Source organism: Ascaphus truei, unplaced genomic scaffold (assembly GCF_040206685.1).
Source record: "Ascaphus truei isolate aAscTru1 unplaced genomic scaffold, aAscTru1.hap1 HAP1_SCAFFOLD_1794, whole genome shotgun sequence".
Lineage (NCBI taxonomy): Eukaryota > Metazoa > Chordata > Amphibia > Anura > Ascaphidae > Ascaphus > Ascaphus truei.
The window spans coordinates 1-16,640 of NW_027454693.1; the positions used below are offsets into that span (position 1 = coordinate 1).

General features: G+C 44.4%; 1 long non-coding RNA gene across 1 annotated transcript; it reads left to right on the top strand.

Annotated features, from left to right (window-relative positions):
• The first annotated feature begins 293 nt into the window (after window positions 1-293).
• On the top strand, window positions 294-11,948 carry LOC142476926 (uncharacterized). The gene is made up of 6 exons (XR_012792066.1): window positions 294-407; window positions 4,034-4,153; window positions 5,140-5,237; window positions 6,804-6,914; window positions 10,227-10,336; window positions 11,708-11,948. It is a non-coding gene; the product is annotated as an uncharacterized LOC142476926 (long non-coding RNA).
• The last annotated feature ends 4,692 nt before the right edge of the window (window positions 11,949-16,640 follow it).

Here is a 16,640-nt window from a genome sequence, read left to right on the forward strand (position 1 = left end):
TGGGATGCCCAAATATGAGCATACCCATATATGGGCATCCATGCCACTGACCGGAGCCCGCTCTGTTGCGGATATGGAGAGAGACTGGGAGATTTACATCCCCTTATAATTCATATGGTGCATAGTACCGGCACGTATTGTTTTACCGGTACTGTGTACCTTCTTACTTTCACACTGGTACAGTATGTGCTGCAGTGGGACTGAGAGGGATATATTGGTAACACATAGTCATTGGTGGGGGAATTCAATCCATTTTGAAAATAGTAATGCATTGTTTTTTAATTTTTTTTTGCAGTAATGAAGAATGAAAAAGTTCTGTTAAAATTGAATTGGACGTGAACTGGATTCAGCATTTCATCATCAACTCTGCACCAGTGTGAATTGACGTTCTTTAATGTTCTGACAAGGTACATGCAACATCTCTTCCTCTACCCCTACACCACCCTCTGCCTCTTGCCTCTCTCTCCACCTCCCTGCTAAGCGTATTAACCCATCTAATGTAATCCACATTCCTTGTCTCACTTTACTCTTCCCTTCTCACGTGCCCTCTGGAATGTCTGCTCTACGACTAACATGGTCTATTTGTACATGACCTCTTCTGCTCTCATCATCCACCACTTCTCATTCCCCTCACCCCTGTCCTACTCGATACCTCAGCTTAATTGAACTCTCTCCTCTGACATCTACCCTTATCTCTAACCTCTCCTCACTTTCTGCTTAAACTAGCTATCTTGTTAACTCTTACAATGCTATCATCTCCTCCTCCCTCCTCCTCCATCATCTATATGCCCCTTCTAGGCTCTGACACACTCATCCCTCTAAGGCCGTGATTATCATGGGCACACGCTTGGTTGTCCACAGTGCGTGCGAGCGATGCAGGGCCTCCCCGTCGCCTCGGACCTCAGTGCAGGGATTGCTGGAGCGACAGGCATGCGCTAACTTTGCCATCTGTTGCGTGCTTACTATAGACGCAGCCTAACCCATGCATTGGTTTAATTCACAAGCACGCTCTCATCACACTTCATCACATCACACTGCTGCTCTTAACACCTATGGAGGAAATCTCACAGTCTGATTTTCTACACTAAACCTTTGTCCTGTTCTGTAAAACTCTGCTCCTTTTTTTAAGGTCAAACACTACTTTTTCCTCACTCATCAACACTCCAATTTCATTCACACTGTCTTCTATGTATTTGAGTCCCACCACTGACTTTCTCCTCCCACTTAACATCCATCCTTTATTTCTCCTCAAGCCTTTGCTCACTTGAGGCAAGGTGGATGCCATCCACAAGTAGATTCGTTCTCTCCCTTCCCCCTCTCTCTTTTTCTATCTAGATCTCATTGCACTCTTGACTCCTTTTCTCCTGTCACAAAGCTGGAACCTGATCTTCTCTTCTCCCTCTACCACATGCCCTCTCAATCCTATATTCTCACTCTCACCCACATCTTCAATTCCTCCATATCCTTTGGCTCTTTCAACTCTTCCTTTTAAGCATGCAGTGGTCACCCCTATTCTCAAAAATAACCTTGACCTTGTGTGAATTTCTAACTATCGCCCTGTATCCGTCCTACCATTTGCCTCCTAATTGCTAGAACGTCTTGTGATCTCCCGTTTGATCAACATTCTTAAATCACATGCTCCTCTGGGCCCTTCACAATCTGCCTTTCCCAATGTAACCAATTATGTACATAAAGAAAATTCCCAAGGTCCATTTTACTTACTAATCCTGCTTGATCTCTCTTCTGCTTTTGATACTGTCAATCACTCTTCTCATTCATATTCTAAACTCTTTCTTCGTATCCGCAGCAAACTTATATCCTGGTTTTCATCATACTTCTCCATCACACATTCTCCATCTCTGTTGCTAACGTGTCTTTGTCTCCTGTTGTTTTGTCTGTTGGTATACCTCAGGACTCTGTTCTGGGACCTCTCTCACTACATACTATCACTAGTTGACCTTATCAACTATTTTGGCCCTTGATATCATCTCTATGCAGATGATACACACACCTATCCACCCTACCGTCACTCCTGCAATTTAGTTCCTAGTTTCGGGTCGCCTCCTGGCTATATCCTCCATGGATGACACTCTTCTGCCTTAAACCTAATGTCTAAAACTGAGCTCCTCATATTTCCCCCTAAATCTGGCCTAATATCACCTTTCTCCATCGCAGTAAACAGTACTACCATCATCCTGTCATGAAAGCACATTGCCTAGGAGTAACATTTGACTCTTCCCTTTCCATCTTCATTCACGACACTGGCTAAAGTTTGTCGATTCTTTCTCTGTAATATTTCCAAGATTTGCCCTTTTCTCTGTCAATCTACTGCTAAAACGCCAATGCATGCCCTTATCGTATGGGTTAACATACTGCTAACAGGGCTCCCTGCTTCACAACTTTCTCATTTGCAATCTATCCAAAACTCTGCTGCTTGAATAATTTCCCTTTCTCCCACAACAGTATCTGCTCATCTCCTCCTCCTCCTTAAATCCCTCTCCTTGCTTCCCATCAAGTTTCAGATCACCTACAAAGTTCTCCTCCTTACCTTTTTGTTAAGGTTCTCTATTAGTGGTGTACCGAGTACCCGGCGTTACCCGACACATTTCCAGCTACCCGGACATTACTCGAAACCGGCCACTGAGAAGTGGACTTGGCCGGGTAATACCCGGCGTCGGGTAATGTCAGGGCAGCTGGAAATAATCTTTTATACTTACCTTTCCTAAGACATCTAGGATCAGCAGCAGCAGTCCTCTGATGTTGGCAGCATCAGAGGTGTCTTCACCTGGCGGGGGGAGCTGCAGGAATCACTTCCACAGCACCGAAGCAGGTAAGCTGTGTCTGTGAGCCTGCAGCTCCCCCGCCGGCTGAAGACACCACAGATGCTGCCACCGTCACAGGACTGCTGCTGATCCTAGATGTCACCGCCACCCGGAAGGTAAGTGCCAAACCGTGTACCCGACCGGGTAGAACCTTTCATTTTGGCCGGGTACCCGTTACCCATTTTTTTATAGTTGAGGACCCAGTCCAACACTATTCTCTATTCATCTGCTCCTTCCTACATATCATCTTTGGTCTCGTTATGCCCTTCCTCGTCTCCTAAGCTCTACTAATAGCTGTCTCCATTATACTTCTTACACCTCTACTGCGCACTCGCTCTCTTGCCTGAAACCCTTTCCCATCAATTTACCTGTGAAACTCACACACACTCAGTATATGCCAACATACCCTCTTCCACCCACATTTAAGATCAACCTTAAAATTCACAACTTAAATGAAGCATTTCAATAGCTTTTACTCGTTGCTACTGTCACTCATTCAGTCACTAACTATTGTTCCCAAGAAGTGCTTTATACTACAAGTACCCACCATTAAGGACAAGCATTGTCATCTACTGCACTTGTTCCCCCACCTGTTGTCTCTCTGTAAGTCTCCTTACATTTCTCTTAGATTGTAAACTACCCAGGACAGGGATTTACTTTCCTATTGTCTGTTTTTGTTTGTTGAACTTATTGTATAATAATTTCCTGTACTTTTTGGTCTCTCTTGTAAAGCGCTGAGTACACAATGGGTGGTATATAAATAGAGATATATGCAGAGTCTAGAGACAAGGCACACGTGTATAGGTAGCTACAGTTTATCCGGGACCGTATGCATCCTTGAAGTGCCTGTCCCAGTTATTTTCTATTGATTGCAATGTAGGAGTGTCTGTCCTGTCTTATTTTTTTTATTATTATTATTATTATTATTATTATATATACAAAGATATATACAAAGATTGTTTCCTGTCGTTAGCATGACATTGTGTGACACAGTGTGATGTCATTGATTCAGTAGATTGTGTGCAGACCGGGACTGCAGTACAGTTTCACTGACATGAATAACTTGTGTGGTAGAAGCTCTAGAAGGAGCACAGCTGTGGGAGGGAGGTGGATTTGCTTTGTATCACATGGTTTGGAGCAAGGTTCATTGTATGTATCGTCAATAATAATTATAATAATAATAATGCAATGCTTAACTTTTTTATTTCAAGAGGAAAGACTGCAGAACAGAAGTGAATATTGAATCCATGTGTTCATTTTCTTGCAAAATAGAAAATTGAAGGACAGTTGAAGAGGAGGAAAATGACTACACAGAGACAGATAAGCAATGTGTATATTTCTCATTTAGTATTTGTCGTTTTATTGACTCCAAAAAATCCGGCTGCTAAGGGTTTCGCATTGGACATATTCACCTCTACTCCACCCCTTCCTGTGATCTGTACCATGCAGATTTTTGTTGATTCAATACATCATGAATAGAGTGTGGCTACAGTATGAAGTACTGACCCAAGGACCACATCTACTACCATTCATAACAAGAACATGTGCAGTAGCGCACTGCTGCAGTTCTATGTTATTGCTATGAAAGGTTGAGGTGGTGCAATCATATGAATCTTGAGTGGGAGGGATCCTGTTTGCATCATTTAATTTGATCTAGGCCAGTAGAGTATATAACTCTCAGTACAGGTTACATATGGCATCAGTATTAGTGATTTAAAGAACAGAAAAACAGGAGTGGAGAACAAAACCAAGTAATGTTGAAGTTACTACTTTTTACTATTTACTTGGTCAGTCTGTACTGTCTACTCCCCACACAGCTGCTAAGGGTTTCCATTTGAGATACATTCACCTTCTACTCTGCACTACTGTGCTACCCTCTATTCAGAGATGAGTTCAAGTCATGTTTACCACTCTAAATCGCTCTGCAGTCATTGATTCAGCACATCATGGGTAGAGCATGGCTATAGATACAGCAAGCTTTATTTTACCCTAATATTGCATTAAAAAATAGAATATCACTCAGTTTCCTACAGATTTACTGATGCTGATAATGCAGAATCTCACCCTCCCATCATAATACACCAGAGGAAGAAATAATCCTTGCTATATATGTACATTGTGTGACATATTGCCTCCATGACCATTGATGGCAAATACATATTCTGTATAGAGCAGCTGTGTTATGATGTAGTTGTTATTGATCATCATTGAGATATAATCACAAGAATCTTATGCAAAGGGAAACTGTCATTAGCATAGTGGGATTTCAGCCCCCAAACTTCTGTAATATTAATGCAATGTCTTACTTTTATTGCAGTGAACACCGAAGAGACGGATCTACTACAACACTGCACAGGACAAGAGTATACACTACAAGCAGCAAAATGATCATGCAGTTGACAATATGTTGTTCTGGTAATGTGCACAATTATTATGTATGGGCTCCACACCACAGTGCTGGACATATTTTGTTAACTTCAACACTACCCCTACCATGGAGATGTCTTCCTGTGATTGGTGTTACTGATTCAGTACATCATATGCATAGTGTGGCTATTATATGATGGATTGATTTAATGAACCCACCAAACACTGATGACATCTGTATCATCTTCTGTAAAGTGCATCTACAGCAGGATATTATCAGCATTTGGGGTGATATAATCAGAGGCATCTATGTGCTTTTGTGCTGGGTAAAGTCCTCCAGCTGAACCGCCCCCCGCCCCCCACCCCCCTACACCTCCTGCCACACAGGCAAACTTACTTACACACACAGCACACTTACTTATGCACACTGACACTTGGCATACCTACACACACACACCCCACAGCCACTGGCATGCATGCAGAGTCCTGGGCATGCAGGATGGGCATGCAGAGTACAGAATATCTCCACCTTGCTCTGGCCCGTACTCTTGGCCTACCCCCAGCATCTGTCACCCACAACCTCTGTTCCCTCCCTGTAAATTGCTGCACTAACACACCTTGGTCAGCGCTGCAACCGATCACAGCACCGGATCATGTCACTGTGATAGGAAGCAGTGCTAATTGACCGGTCAATCAATGCCACGTGGCAACATACGCACCAAAAGAGATTTCCATGCCCCCTGACAGGCTACTCCCTGGGCAGTGACCCTGCTCATCTTCCACCTCTGATCACAATATTCTCTCTTGGAGAGTGTAGCAAATTGGAGTTGGGGGAATTTCACCTCTGCAGTGCATGTAGAGTCCTGTATGCAGAGTACAGAAAGTCTCCACCTTAGTCTGGCCCGTACTCTTGGCCTACCCACAGCATCTGTCACCCACAAATAATACATACACTAATACTCCCCACAATACACACTTTAATACCTCCTCAATAATAATCTCCCCAATAATATTATAGTCTTAAACACAATATACACAATACCCCCTAACACAAGATACCCAATCTAACACTCTCCTCTGCACCTCAACATAATATACACACTATAATACCCTACACACAATATAATACTCCCACACACACACAATATACACACTATCCTCCTACCGCCATAAAACACAACCAATAATACACACACACTTTGTGGATGTTGGGACCAGCTCCTTGCATGCACCAGTGAAAGAGAGAGGCCTGCCATCCGTGCCTCCCTCCGTTTCCCATCTTCTCCCTGTCTCTCTCCCTCCCTTTCTTTGCATCTCCCTGCATCTTTGCGTATACCCAGTCAGTGACGGCTCCGGTCACGTGATGCCTTAATATGGGCTTATCCATATATCTGTTGCAGAGATGGAGAGAGACCTGGAGATTTTACATTTCCTTATAATTCATATTGGTACTTAGTACGGGCACTTATTGTTTTATCAGTACTGGGTACCTGACCGTACTGGCCTACGAGTGAGAAGGCAATATTGGCATCACACAGTTACTGTTGAATATGTCATTCAATCCATTTTGAAAATAGTAATGCAATGTGGTTTTGTTTTGTTTGCTTTTTGCAGTAATGAAGAATGAAAAAGTTATATTAAAATTAAATTGGAGGGGAACTGGATTCAGCATTTCTTCATGAACTCTGCACTTGTGAGCATTGACCTTCTTGAGTGCCCTGACAGGTACACGCAACTTTAAGACTATAATCTTCATCAACTGCTGTGCAAGCTTTCGTGCTATACCTCCCCCTCCGGTTTTGATTTATACATTTGCTCTCTCAATTCATGTCCTCTAATATCTGGAGGCTCTCTCCTAGCATTTCTCTCTACCACAGCACGTCATCCCAATGTAACCTCTCTCTTGTTCTTTCTGTTTACTGTTTCCTCACTCCTCTGTAAAACTTTTCTAATTTCTCTAACTTCCACACTCCTGCTTTTATCCACATGTTCTATACACTTTCCTTCCCCTACCTTTGCATGTGTCTACACAAAGCACCATTTGTACAGACCTCTATTGCAGCTATTTCTGCACTGCTCAATGAAATGCACTCCTGCACATCCTATTCTCTTCCACCTTCCCTCATTCTCTACGCCCCCCTCTCAAAGCCCCCTCTCTCTATGTCTCCTCTCTCTACGCCTATCTGTCTCATTCTCTTGACGCCCTTCTCTCTCTACATATCCCTATCTCTGTCTCTCTCTACACCTATCTCTGTGTCTCCTTCTATGCTCGCTGATGTTGGGGGATATCTCTTATAATCTTGGACCGGCTCATATACACATCAGGCCTCCCTACTAAGAGTGTTAACCTATCTAATGTAATCCACATTCCTTTCCTTACTTTTCTCTTCCCTTCTCCTGTGCCCTCTGGAATGTCCACTCTTACTAACAAGGCTCTAGTTGTACATAACCTCTTCTGCTCTCATCAGTCACAATCAGTCATTCCCCTCACCGCATCTTACCTGTCCCACTGATTTGCCTCTGCTTAATTAAACTCTCCTCTGACATCTACTCTAACCTCTCTTCTCTCTTCTCTCTCTTTCTTTCTGCTTAAACTAACAATCTTATTAACTCTTACAATGCTATCCTCCTATCTATATGCCCCCTATAGGCTCTGACACACTCATCCCTCTAACCCACACCTTTGGCTAAATTCCCAAACACACTCATCACACTTCCACTCGCTGTTCTTAATACCTACGGAGGAAATCTCACACTTTGTTTGATTTTTCTACAGTAAAAATGTCTCCTGTCCTGTATAAAGCTGCTCTCTAGGGCTAAATACACTACTTTTTTCCACACTCATCAACACTCAAATTTAATTTACGCTGTTTTTTTTCTCTGTATTTGACTCCCTCCACTGACCTTCTCCTCCCACTTGCCATCCTTCCTTCACTTCTCCTCAAGCATTTGACTACTTCAGAGGCAAGGTGGATGCCACCCAAAAGGAGATTCCTTCTGTCCCTTCCCCCTTCTCTCCTTCTTCCCAAATCTCCTTCTGCACTTGACTCCTTTTCTTCTCTTACAGAGCTGGAAGCTAATCATCTTCTATTCTCCCTCTACCACATGCCCTCTAGATCGTATCCCCTCACACCTTACTGCATCTCTTAGTCCCCACTCTCACCCACATCTTCAATTTCTCCCTATTCTCTGGATTTTTGCCCTCTTACTTTAAGCCTGTAGCGGTCACCCTTTTGTCAGAAACAAACTACACCCTATGTGCCTTACTAACTACCGCTCTGTATCCCTCATGCTGTTTGCCTTCTAATTGCTAGTGTCAACATTCTTAAATCACATGCCCTCCTGGATCCTTTACAACCTGCCTTTCGTACAGCACGTTCTACAGACTGTGCTTAAAGCTAATTCCCAAGGTTTTTCCCTACTAATCCTACTTGATCTATCGGCTGCGTTTGATGCTCTCAATCACTCTCCTCCTTCATATTCTAAACTCTCTCTTGGTATCAGTAACAAAGTTCTATCCTGGTTTTCATCATAACTTTCCTGTCACACATTCTCCATCTCTGTTGCTAACATGTCTTCGTCTTCTATTGATCTGTCTGTGGGTATACATCAGGGCTCTGTTCTGAGATCTCTCTTTCTCTCTACATACTATCATTTGGTGACTTCATCAATGCTTTTGGCCTTAGATATAATCTCTATGCGGATGATACACACACAAATCTATCCACCCCTGTTCTCACTCCTGCAATCCAGTCCCTACTCTTGGGTTGTCTCCTGGCTATATGCTCATGGATGGCACTCCACTGCCTTAAACTTAATGTCTAACACTGGGCTCATATTATCCCCTTTCTCCATCACAGTAAACAGTACTACCATCTATCTTGTCATCAAACATGTTGCATAGGAGTAACATTTGGCTCTTCAATTCCATCTCCATTCACATGCACGGCTATGGGTAAAATGTGTTGCCTCTTTCTCTGTAATATTGCCAAGATCTTCCCTTTCCCCTCTCAACCTACTGCTAAAACTCCAATGTATACTGTTATCCTATAGGTTATTTTAACATACTACTAACAGGCCTCCATGCTTCACAACTTTCTCCTATGCAAAACTCTGCTGCTTGAATTATCTCACTTTCTCCCACAACAGTCTCTGCTCATCTCCTTAAATCCCTGTCCTGGCATCCCATCAAGTTTTTGTATCACCTACAAAGTTCTCCTCCTTACCTTTTTGTTAAGGCTCTCCATTAATCTGCTCCTTCTTGCATATCATCTTTGATCTCTCGTTATGCCCTTGCTTGTCTCTTGCACTATAACCATAACTGTCTCCTGTAAACTTCTTTCACCTCTACTGTTCTCTCACTTGCCTGAAACCATTTTCCATCACTGCACCGTACATGTGAAACTTCCTCACACTCAGTATATGCCAACATAACCTCTTCCACCCACATGTAAAACCAATCTTAAAATTCACGACTTAAATCAAGCATTTAAAAAACTTTGACTCGTGGCTACTGTCCCACACCCACAGTCACTGCTAACAACTATTGTTCCCAAGATGTGCTTTCTACTAATTGTACCCACCATTAAGGACAAGCATTGTCATCTACTGCACTTCTTCCCCCAACTGCTGCCTCTCTTTAAGTCTTCTAACATTTCTATTAGATTGTAAAGTTCCCAGGGCAAGGATTTACTTTCCTATAATCTGTTTTTATTTTTCGCACTTATTTTTTAATTATTTTTCCCCTCTCCCCTAATGATATACATATAGGTTTTCCTGTCATTTGCATGACAGAGTTATTATGGTTAACTATTGCATCATGTAGACTGCCTTTTCAGTGTGATGTAATTGATTCAGTACTTTGTGTGCAGACTGTGACTGCAGTACAGTGTCACGAACATTAATGACTTGTGTGGTAGAAGCTCTAGAAGGAACACAGCTATGGGAGGGAGGTGGATTTACTTTGGATCACATGGTTTGGCGCAAGGTTCATTGTATGTATGATCATAACCATGCAATGCTTAACTTTTATTTCAGGAGGGAAGAACAGTGAATATTGAAGCCATGTGTTTCTTTTCTGTCAGAAGAGAAATTTTGAAAGACAGTTGAAGAGGAGGAAAATGACTACACAGAGACAGATAAGCAATGTGTATATTTCTCATTTAGTATTTGTCGTTTTGTTGACTCCACACAATCCAGCTGCTAAGGGTTTCGCATTGGACATATTCCCCTCTACTCTACCCTTCCTGTGATCTGTACCATGCAGGTTTTTGTTGATTCAATACATCATGAGTAGAGTGTGGCTGCTGTATGAAGTATTGACCCAAGGACCACATCTACTACCATTCATAACAAGAACATGTGCAGTAGCGCACTGCTGTAGTTCTATGTGTTTTATTAAAGGTTGAAGTGGTGCAATCATATGAATCTGGAGTGGGATGAATCCTGTTTGCATCATATGGTTTCATCTAGACCAGTAGAGTATATCTCTCAGTACAGGTTACACATGGCATCAGTAGTAGTGATTTAAAGAACAGAAAAAACAAGAGAAACTTCAATGTTGATAACAAAGCCAAGTAATGTTGAAGATACTCCTTTAACTATTTATTTGATCAGTCTGTACTGTCTACTCCCCACACAGCTACTAAGTCTTCCATTTGAGATACATTCACCTCCTACTCTGCACTGCTGTTCTGTCCTCTATTCAGAGATGAGTTCCAGTCATGTTTACCACTCTGAATCACTCTGCAGTCATTGATTCAGCACATCATGGGTAGAGCATGGCTACAGATACAGTAAGCTTTATTTTACCGGCTGATCATCCATAATATTGCATTAAAACATAGAATATTACTCAGTTTCCAAAAGATTCAGTGATGCTAATAATGCAGAATCTTACAACACATCCCATCATAATGCACCAGAGGAAGAAATAATCCTTGCTACACTACCGACACGTTTTATTGAAGCACGGCTAGCACCGCAAGCCGGGGGATGCCCCGGCGTGCTAGCCGCACTCCCTCAGCGTGCCGCGCATCACCGATGCACGGTCACGCGTCATCGGGTGCCTGCGCCCCCTGCACGCGCGTCCAGGGCTCCCCGAGGGAGCACTGGTGTCCCGCGATGTGGGGGACAGCGGCAGGGGGTTCCGGGGGACCCGACGGACCCGGCAGCGGAAGGGAGAAAGCCCCGATCGGAGGGCGCTCCTCCGCTGCTTCGGCGTGCGCCCGGCACCCTCCGGCGCGCGCCAGGTTACTGCTGCGGCCAAGAACGGGCAAATGCTCGAATAAACTCGGCCGCAGCAGTATATCTGTACATTGTGTGACGTTTGGCCTCCATGACCATTGATAGCAAATACATATTTTGTATTGAGCGGCTGTGTTATGATGTAGTTGTTATTGATCATCATTGAGATATAATCACAAGAATCTTATGCAAAGGGAAAATGTCTGCAGCATAGTGGGATTTCAGCTCCCAAACTTCTGTAATATTAATGCAATGTCTTACTTTTATTGCAGTGAACACTGAAGAGACGGATCTACGACAACACTGCACAGGACAAGAGCAAACACTACAAGCAGCAAAATGATCTTGCAGTTGCAAGTATGTTCTGTAATGTGCACAATTATTATTTATGGGCTACACACCACAGTGCTGGACATATTCTGTTAACTTCTACCCCTACCATGGAGATGTCTTCCTGTGATTGATTCAGTACATCATATGCACAGTGTGGCTATGATATGATGGATGGATTTAATGAACCCACCACCCACTGACATCTGCATCATCTTCTGTAAAGTGCAGCAGGATATTATCAGCATTTGGGGTGGTATAATCTGGGGCATCTATGTGCTTTTGTGCCTGGATAAGTTCCTCCAGCTGAACCACCCCCCTATACCTGCCACACAGGCATACTTACAGAGCACACTTACTTATGCACACTGACACTTGGAATACACACACACACACACACACACAGACACTGTCATGCATGCAGTGTCCTGTATGCAGAGTACAGAAAGTCTCCACCTTACTCTGGCCCGTACTCATGGCCTATCCCCAGCATCTGTCATCCACAACCTCTGTTCCCTCCCTGTAAAGTGCTGCACTAACACACCTGGGTCAGCGCTGCAGCTGATCACAGTGCCGGATCATGATGTCAATGGGATAGGCAGCAGAGCTGATTGACAAGTCAATCAATGCAGCTCCGCAATATATGCACCAAAAGAGATTTCTGTACCCCCTGTCAGGCTACTCCCTGGGCAGCGACCCTTCTCACCCCTCTCATTCCACCTCTGATCACAATAATCTCTCTTGGAGTGTGTAGCAAATTGGAGTTGGGGGAATCTCACCTCTGTAGTGCATGGTCACAATCTGGGCACTGTACCCAAATATTGGGCAATGTGGCACGTCTTACAGTAGAGAATAGAATAAGTAACTATATTCTTTACTTGTGTATTAAGGAACTTATTTGCAATAAAAATTCAGTCCACCTGGGACCAAGACTTTCTGGTTTTCTGAACAAAGTGGAATTGTTTTCCTATAATTTTATATTCTCTGAAATGTAACATCACAATAAAGTACTCCTATTTTTTTCCTTTGTGCTTTTTTATGGACTATTCCTTTATGTATTTCACTTAATGGGACTAATTACCTTACGATTAGATTTCACTTGTATTTTCTTGGGTTACTCTTTGGAATTTCTCTCTGTGTTCATTTATACTATCTTATTTAGAGCAGTCTTTGCCATTGGACCCCATTTCTTGCCAGAGAGATCTGTAACACAGAGTATTGAAGAGAGTACAGAACAGTGGTGAAGTAGATTTTTATGCTTCTAGGCAGCCTCCCTTCTCACCATGTATTCTGCCCCCGACGGTCTCTTGCACTGCTCCCTCCTACACCCACTCTCCTCACTCTTCCCTCCCCTCCCCGCTATCACTCAATGACCCCCTCTCATTCAATCCTGCTCCCTTACTCCCCCCTCACTCATTCTTCCTTCTGCACACACAATCCTCCCGAATATCACTCCCAAACAACACACACACTAATTCTCCCCACAATACACACTATAATACCTCCTTGTGACGATAGCTTCCACAGGCTTATTAATATTACACAAAAATAATTGGGTTTGAACTGAACGAGGCTTAAGATATAATAAATTGTATTTATTCCTTAGAATATAGGTGAACACAACAGATAATACAGTAACGAACAAGAAGTACACTTACTTAAGGGTTGGGGAATGAGAAGTATGATGTAGCATTTCTTTCAGCAGTGAGGAAATCATTCAGGTGATATCAGGTAACCATATCAGCAAACGAAGACAAAGGATATATGGGTGGACAGCAGTTTATAAACCATTCTCCTTCTATTCTTAACCTTAAGCACAGGGGATTGGTTTACAATTACCTCCAGCCACTCACTAACGTGGGAAAGCATTCTGACCCATGCCCCCCTGCTAGTTGGCACATGCGCAGTAGAACTCTGGGGGTCTCATTTCTGAAGCCCCACATTTACGTCAGGAATGCCAGACAGTCTACCATTTGGAGTTCTGGCAGGAAAACCTTTGTTGAAAGGTGTTAACTGGAACACTTAAGACCTGCCCTGGTTTGGGCTTCGGATAAACAGTGAGGGTGATAAAACTCTTTGAACAGCACTTAAATCCTAGACATAGCGGCGTCCCCAGGGCCATCTGCTACCTTATGGCCCAAAAGAATCTCTTCTGGGTCTTTGTCCATACCTTAAGATACACTATTAAGCATAAAACATAAACGTATTAAAATATCCGGTTTCGTTAGGTTTAGCAGGTCCAAACTTCCCAGTTCGCATTGCCAGAACTGGGACACCATATGGTCCAAAAAGCGACTTGCTACGACCTAAGAAACCGAAGTTACACCAATGCACATTAAATCATTTTAATACAAAAATCTCCATTGAAAAAGAAATCTCAGCTTTTCACTAAATCCCCATTGAAAACAACGGGCAGCTCCGCCATAGACTTTCAATGGTAAATCGCCGCCATTGAAGTCAATGGGGGTTTTCTGCCATTGAAGTTTATGGGAAAAGTCCCGAACTTCAAGGGGGTCCATACTCCGTCGGGTTGGTCCAAGCGGGTCAAGGATGGTTCTGCAGCGATGCCGGAGCAGTGGCTACAGATACCCCAAACCCTGATCCGCTGAACCCTCCGGAACCGGAGATATGGATTCCTAAAATTCAGCATTTCTCACTTAGTCATTTTTCTGAGCCGTTTCTGCCGCCGCCGGCAAAGCCTATGGCGCGACCCGCTCTATCTGGTTCGACCCTTATCGGGGGTCCAGGATTCGGGGACCCGGTGGTGGTCGAGTGGGGGGACGCTTAGGAACTAGGGGCAAAAAGAATTTTATCCCTAGGTGCCCTAAAACAGTTTATTTCCCCGCTAATTGACGTTGAACTTGACCCAGTGATTTTAGCTCTTTTGAAGGACATTGTATCCGCTTTGCGGTCTGGACGGCAGCCAACTAGGTTACCTCGAGGCATCTCCATTGAAGTCAATGAGCCCATTGACTTTCAATGGGAAACCGCCGCTCTCCCTCTCGGACGCCACCTGCTGGTCACTACAGGAAACAGGACGAAAACAGCACAAATTCCTATTGAAATGCATTGAGCCCTAATGGCGGCCAATGGGGACCTGCAAAATGGTGCCCGAAAAGGCGGGAAACTTACACAAAGAGCTATAATCATTAAAGAATTATTAACCCTTGTGCTCCCGGATGGATTCTAGTGTGTGTGTGATGCAAACACTGAGTAACCAGACATTACAATGGAACAGGGGAAAATACATTTCCATGTCATAACAAGGGTTACATCACATTTCTGGACCTCAGCCCAGTTAACCCCTTGTCTCCCTGGTGCGGTCAGGGGTGGCCAAATGGGGTGCAACCCCTTTAATACCGGGCCCCCGCGTATTAGGGCCCCTAACCCTAACCCCTCTCTCCCTCTACACCTCCCCTTCTTAATGCGTGTCCTGTGGCCCACTGGCCCTGACGGGGAGTGGGGCACTGCTGGCACCATTAATGAATTCAGTCTCAGAGGGATAGTCCTGGCGTGAAAGTCCATCAGCATTGCTGTTTTCACTACCCTTTTTGTGCTGAATGGTGAATTCAAATTCTTGCAAAGCCAAGCTCCATCTCAGCAGTTTGGCATTTTCCCCTGATACCCTCTGTAGCCAGCTCAGGGGATTGTGGTCGGTAATGACCGTGAAAGCGCTCCCATAGACATAGGGCTGGAGCTTTTTGAGTGCCCACACAATGGCCTTGCACTCCTTTTCAATGGTGGCATATGCCACCTCCCTGGGGAGCAGTTTGCGACTGAGATACACCACAGGGTGCTCTTTGCCGTCGTCCCCCACCTGGCTCAACACAGCCCCCACACCAAAGTCTGAGGCATCAGTCTGAATAAGAAAATGCTTGGTATAATCTGGGGCAGCCAGGATGGGGGCCTCAGCAAGCGCAGCTTTCAGTGCCTGGAAAGCAGTTTCACAGCAGGAGACCAGGTAATAAGCACAGGCAGTTGCTTCTTAGTCAGATCAGTCAGGGGTTTGGCCACGGCGCTGTACTGTGGGACAAATTTCCTGTAGTACCCTGCGGTGCCCAAAAAGGCCATGACCTGTTTCTTGGTTTTTGGAACAGGCCACTGAACTATGGCTTCTACCTTGGCTGGCTCTGGCTTGAAATGCCCTCCACCCACCCTGTGCCCTAAGTACAGGACTTCTGCCATACCTACCATACACTTAGTGGGTTTTAAGGTAAGCCCAGCCTCCCTGATTCTATCCAGCACCGCAGCTACATGTCCTATGTGGGATTCCCAGGAATTACTAAAGACAGCAATGTCATCTAAGTAAGCCCTGGCATAGCTCTGCATCCCTTCCAGTAACCTATTGACCAGGCGTTGGAAGGTAGCCGGGGCATTCTTCATCCCAAATGGCATCACCAAAAACTCATAGAGGCCACTTGGAGTGAAGAATGCTGACTTCTCCCTAGCCTCCAGGGTCAGGGGAATCTGCCAGTAGCCTTTGCTCAGATCCATGGTGGTCAGATACTTTGCCCCCGCGAGTTCATCTAGTAACTCATCCATGCGGGGCATGGGGTAAGCATCTGACACCGTCCCAGCGTTGAGCAACCGGTAGTCCACACAAAACCGGGTGGTTTTGTCCTTCTTAGGCACTAGGACTACTGGACTTGCCCAAGGGCTCTGGGACGGAGTAATTACCCCTAGGGTCAGCATCTCCTCAATCTCTCTCTCCATACTTGTCTTGACCTCTGCTGACACTCTATAAGCGTGCTTATGCAGAGGCTGCAGGTCCCCTGTGTGTACTGGGTGTTTGGTGAGATGTGTGGTCCCTGGCATGTCAGTGAAGAGGGCGCTATACTGAGCTAGCATGTCCCTGGCTTCTCCCTTCTGCCTAGC